Source organism: Stylophora pistillata, chromosome 3 (assembly GCF_964205215.1).
Source record: "Stylophora pistillata chromosome 3, jaStyPist1.2, whole genome shotgun sequence".
Lineage (NCBI taxonomy): Eukaryota > Metazoa > Cnidaria > Anthozoa > Scleractinia > Pocilloporidae > Stylophora > Stylophora pistillata.
This window is the reverse complement of record NC_142521.1, coordinates 1,794,001-1,800,000: the sequence shown is the minus strand read 5'-3', so window position 1 is coordinate 1,800,000 and position 6,000 is coordinate 1,794,001. Positions and strand designations below refer to the sequence as shown.

The following is a 6,000-nucleotide window of genomic DNA, read 5'->3' as shown; positions in this document are numbered from 1 at the left end:
GCCCTCCCAATTTCATCACCGAGATCAAGCAGAACCAAGTCCAATTTTCTAAAAGCGTTTTTATTAGTAACAATTTTATCAAGTATTTCTTTGCATTCTATGCCATACTTTTTAGCTATTAAACCGGCGTTCTTGCAGTATATCTTAAAAACTTTGACAAGATTGTTGAAAGCTGTAGTGATAGTTGTCATGGATCAGATCAGGGTTGGTCCCAGTCCCTCTCAAGTGGAGCTTGTTCGTGATGAAGAAGGAACATAGTTCTACCAAAGTTAGCACAGAAAATATGAGACCATCAACGTTTGTTTGCTGTTTAAAGGTTTACATGATTGGTAAGATCCTGCGAAAGTAAAGGTAATTTGTGTTCGTATATTATGCCCGAAAATAGCAAGTCTTTCTACACCACCCGTCCCAGTCATACGCGCCACATCATTACGAATAGGACAAAGAGACGGGAGCAGAACTTGACAATGAGGCTAGGAGTGAATTGACTGCAATAGAATTCTAATTTATTAACTTTCTTGGTCGTTTATAATTGACTGATATCTTACTACTAGCTCTCAAAGATCACTGTGCTGAAAAACTATGGAAGAAAAACAAGTGATAACCTCTATTCTAATGTGCTGATTTAAAATGTTTGATATTTTTCTCGTCGGTAACGCCATGAGGTAATGTATTTTATGGTCCTTTCATTCTCAATGACATTTCGTCGCTAAACTTTAAAACTGATTCTACTTTCGCCCTAATTAGGTGCGAAAAGAATCCTTCTACTCTTTTAGTTTTCAAAGACAAGTAGAAAAGAGAATCGTTAAAATAGGAACTTCAATGTAACATTTGTCATCCTTGTGTTGTGGTCTCTATCAATAACATACTTATCATCTTTGGAATATAACTTCTCAGAAACTGGTCGTCCATCTCCCTTAATATCAAACACTGCGATATCTCATTGACTATGTATAAAAAACCAGAGAACAGGAAAAGCATTCAAAACGAACAAAAAGAAGTCACTGAATAAAAAAGCAAGGATTTTGTGAAAAGTGTCCTAAAGCTGACCATATTCAGCTAATTTGAATTATACTTCCGGCTTACTCCCAAGAAAGATGACATCAAACCAAAACAAAAACAAAAAACATTACTGACCTTCCGCCTTTTCCTATTCATCCTCAAGGTTAGCCACGCATTATATCAGAAAATAAAAATAAAAGTGGGCTGGTTAAACAGGAAACAACGCGTTTTTACCACCTTTTCAATAAATATAGTCCCAAAGTGCATCTTGATTTAAAATCTAACGTACTAGGATCTCCTTAACTATTTCACTCAAACATCTGAAATGGTAATTTTGCGCTCAACTTCAACATTTCCGCCGTGCATTAACAAAAAGAATCTGTTTTACTACCACTGATGGCTTCCAAATGGGCTGCAAAGCCTTGAATTACCCAATAATGCACCCATTTAGTTAACGTTTGCCGCCAGTATACTCCCAATAAGTCTGTGCGTCTAAACCGAAGAAAGAAACGTCAATTAGTTATCACCACTCCATGCACATTTTCCCCTCATATGAGATTCTCAAACGATGTATATATTTTCTAGGGCTTTTAAGAAATTTGATTAGTGGCAGATGCGTTCATGATATACTCGTAGACTTTCACTTAACGTTGGCGTTAAGTGAAATATTGCTCTGTAATAGGGTAAATTAGTTGCTAATTTTCCCGTGGGATTTTAAGTAATGGCTTCGTTATTGTTTCCTACATCAATTATTCGTGTGAATATCCAAGGTTGGAAGAAAATACATCCTGCCACGATGTCCAACTGCCACGACCACATTGTCCGTAATTTTGAGTGCCCGTCATCTACTCGGCAGCGTGCTTAGCAGGAGCTTCAAAATGAACTCAAAAATTCTTTCGGCATTTCTTGTTCTTACGCTAGTTCTGAGCATTGTGGTACAAAGTGATGCCTTTGCTCCTCCACCAACTGGAAATAAGAAAAATGGTTTCAGAAGACAGGCTGCCGATGTTGCTGGCTGCAAAATGGTAAGATTCTGTTTTTCTTGCAAACAAATCCTCTTTTATTTATAACTTGTAATTCCTAGTCTCTAATTATTCAAAACGCCCACTGAAAATTATGTTTTTGAGCCCAGAAAGAGCGGGTAGGTTTGCTGCGTTTATTAAAGAAAACAGTAACCTTAATTTACAACCACCTTATCATGATGAGCGATCTCTGCTTCTCTGCTTCGTTTTCTATAACAATTACATAATCAGTTTGATCACGTGCTAGGAATGTCATTTGACACGCCTCGCGCTCTTCTCAAAGGTTCAGTTGCTATATGTTACCGTTGGCTAGTTTTTCAAGATTAGATGCTATCAATTTGACGAAACAAGAACATTTAAGGTTTCAACTGACACACAGAAATTGGTATAAGCTGTCGAAAAACATCACCCATAAGTAATAATGGCTGAGGCAGGACCTTCAGAAGAGATCTAATACTAAAGATTTCCAGATAAAACTAAACTGCTTACAGCTTATTTCCTGAAAACATCTACGCCGCCAAAGACGTACATGCCATCTTCTCTGTTAAAAATGTTCCAGCATCAACATTCGACTAAACCTTGAATGATGTAAAACCTAATTTCTGCATATATTTCAATTTTTTCCTTCAAATCTTCTCTCTTAGAGTTTATCTGGAAGAATTGGACTCAAGATTAGTATTTAGCTTAAATTCAGAATGTTCAAATGGTTACTGAAAAAGATTTAAAGGGAACGTTATTCCATTGAAGCTAACCATTTGCTGAAAAGCTCAATTCGTTTCTATATACTTGCTTTGTCAGCCATTGACTAATATATTAATCCATTTATTTGTGACATTTCATGAAAAGCAACAGGCCGTCATCCAGTCATTCTGTGAGGAAGTGCTTCCCTCTCCACGTGAACGTAAACTCAAGGAAGAATTCGACTTCGAGAAGACTGCGGACTATCATCAGTAATTTCTGACGCCGATACCAGATTGAGAATCAAGGAACAGTCCTCCAAAATACTGAGTAATAATATCAGAATAATTATATTAAGGACAAAAATAAACTTGTACTCGATGTTTGCTTTAGGCAGAATTAAAAAGATGATAAATTAAGTAATTTTCGGAGTTGTTATAATTATTCCCGAGAAGTTGGCCTTACCCACCAGTGGGGGAGGGGTGGCTCATACTCACAAACTTTACTTCAGCCATCTGACCAGTGATATTTCATACAGCAAAAAAAATACGCCATTGTTCATTGATTTCTCTCTCTACTCTTCTGCTCTTATATACTCCAGTTTATAAGATCTCGGTCGCGATCAGACTCTGGACGTTTTCAAAAGCTCAAGGTCAAATTATCTCTGTTGTTGTTGGCATTAAAAGTCAGTTATTGCAATTTAAAATATATGCGAGCTGCGTTTCCAGAGTTTGGTTAATCCAGCAATTCATTTTACCTGGGGTGATCTGGCTTAGTTTCTTCCAGCGATAAGGTCAGGTTATTAGGAAAAGGAATTATATCATTTAACGCCAAACGCTTAGTAATAATATGAAAGGAAATATGTGTGTGTGTGTGTGTGTGTGTGTGTGTGTGTGTGTGTGGGTGTGTGTGTGTGTGTGTGTGTGTGTGCGTGTGTGTGTGTGTGGGTGTGGGTGTGTGTGTGTCTGTGTGTGTGTCAGGCGATAAGGACAACTATAGTGGAGATCATGAGAGTGAAAGTCTAAAAGCAAGGTGCACGTTTACTGCATGAGCTTATCTGAGTGTTTGCAACACGAGGCGGTCTAAAACAAGCTTAAAACAGCAAAGGAATTTATCTGCAAGGCGAAACAATTTAACCGCTGGTTGTAAAAAGATGTTAGCCATAAAAATATAAAGCTTCCTGACGATGTGGCAGCACGCAGGAGCCATTGATTACTCTTGGCAGAAAGACAGACTGTGAGTGCAGGTTAATAGAATTATTGTCTCTTTTTTTCGTATGCCTTTTACGATATGGCCTTCTGAGAGATGAGAGAAAGCAAAGGAATCTGGAATTGTGCGCTCTATCCTCCAAAGTTGAGGTATCCGATAGTTTTTTTAAGAATTGGTCCATGCTCGGCCTGCTGATACCAATGCACTTCCAATAAACAATCACAGATTAAATGTTCTTCCCATATTTTTTTCCTTGAATGTCGTCAAATCTGGATTTGAACCGGAACTCCATTGGAACTCTGTTAAAATTCATCCGCATAAGCCAAATTCGTGATGCTAATGACTCTGCGTAGCTAGAAATTTATACCTTGGAAAACACAAAAAATCAGAAAGCAGGAAGCCGCTATATATTGGATGGTATTAAAATCAACCTTCTCGTTGTCCTCCCAATTTCATCACCAAGAGCAAGGAGAACCAAGTCCAATCTAATAAAAGCGTTTTTATCCGTAAAAATTTTATCAAGCATTTCTTTGCATTCTACGCCATAATTCTTAGCTATTAAACCGGCGTTCTTGCAGTATGTCTTAAAAACTTTGACAAGATTGTTGAAAGCTGTAGTGATAGTTGTCATGGATCAGATCAGGGTTTGTCCCAGTCCCTCTCAAGTGGAGCTTGTTCGTGATGAAGAGGAAACATAGTTCTATCATCTGAAATGGTAATTTTGCGCTCAACTTCGACATTTCCGCCGTGCATTAACAAAAAGAATCTCTTTTACTACCCCTGATGGCTTCCAAATGAGCTCCAAAGCCTTGAATTACCCAATAATGCACCCATTTAGTTAACGTTTGGCGCCAGTATACTTCCAATAAGTCTGTGCGTCTAAAACGAAGAAAGAAACGTTAATTAGTTATCACCACTCCATGCACATTTTCCCCTCATATTAGATTCTTAAACGATGTATATATTTTCTAGCGCTTTTAAGAGATTTGATTAGTGGCAGATGCGTTCATGATATACTCGTAGACTTTCACTTAACGTGGGCGTTTCCTTTATCTCTTTTTTTCATTTCTTCTGACATATGATCCTTGAATGATGTAAAACCTCAGCTCTGGATATATTTCGATTTTTCCTTCAAATCTTCTCGCTTAGAGTTTATCTGGAAGAGTTGGACTCGACATTAGTATTTAGCTTAAATTCAGAATGTTCAAATGGTTACTGAAAAAGATTTAAAGGGAACGTTATTCCATTGAAGCTAACCATTTGCTGAAAAGCTCAATTTGTTTCTATATACTTGCTTTGTCAGCCATTGACTAATATATTAATCCATTTATTTGTGACATTTCATGAAAAGCAACAGGCCGTCATCCAGTCATTCTGTGAGCAAGTGCTTCCCTCTCCACGTGAACGTAAACTCGAGGAAGAATTCGACTTCGAGAAGACTGCGGACTATCATCAGTAATTTCTGACGCCGATACCAGATTGAGTATCAAGTCCTCCAAAATACTGAGTTATAATATCAGAATAATTATATTAAGGACAAAAATAAACTTGTAGTCGATGTTTGCTTTGGGAAGAATTAAAAAGAAGATAAATTAACTTTGACAAGATTTTTGAAAGCTGTAGTGATAGTTGTCATGGATCAGATCAGGGTTTGTCCCAGTCCCTCTCAAGTGGAGCTTGTTCGTGATGAAGAAGAAACATAGTTCTATCATCTGAAATGGTAATTTTGCGCTCAACTTCGACATTTCCGCCGTGCATTAACAAAAAGAATCTCTTTTACTACCACTGATGGCTTCCAAATGAGCTCCAAAGCCTTGAATTACCCAATAATGCACCCATTTAGTTAACGTTTGGCGCCAGTATACTTCCAATAAGTCTCATATAAGATTCTTAAACGATGTATATATTTTTTAGCGCTTTTAAGAGATTTGATTTGTGGCAGATGCGTTCATGATATACTCGTAGACTTTCACTTAACGTGGGCGTTTCCTTTATGTCTTTTTTTCATCTCTTCTGACATTTGATCCAACCCTAATGGTCCCAACTTGCCCTAACTTTACCAAATGGCGAGACCACAAATGTTCATTTC

At 37.6% G+C, this 6,000-nt stretch overlaps 1 long non-coding RNA gene across 3 annotated transcripts in view; it reads left to right on the top strand.

Moving 5' to 3' along the window:
- LOC148734022 (uncharacterized) overlaps positions 1-5,507 on the top strand; it is a 15,694-nt gene extending 10,187 nt beyond the window's left edge. Inside the window, exons 1-2 of one of the 3 annotated variants that reach the window (XR_015999042.1) lie at positions 1,801-2,027; positions 5,263-5,507. This is a non-coding gene — a long non-coding RNA (uncharacterized LOC148734022). Of the gene's footprint in view, positions 1-1,800; positions 2,028-2,870; positions 3,409-5,262 lie in introns of those variants that run through there. The other 2 variants (XR_015999041.1, XR_015999040.1) reach the window with 2 other exon arrangements.
- The last annotated feature ends 493 nt before the right edge of the window (positions 5,508-6,000 follow it).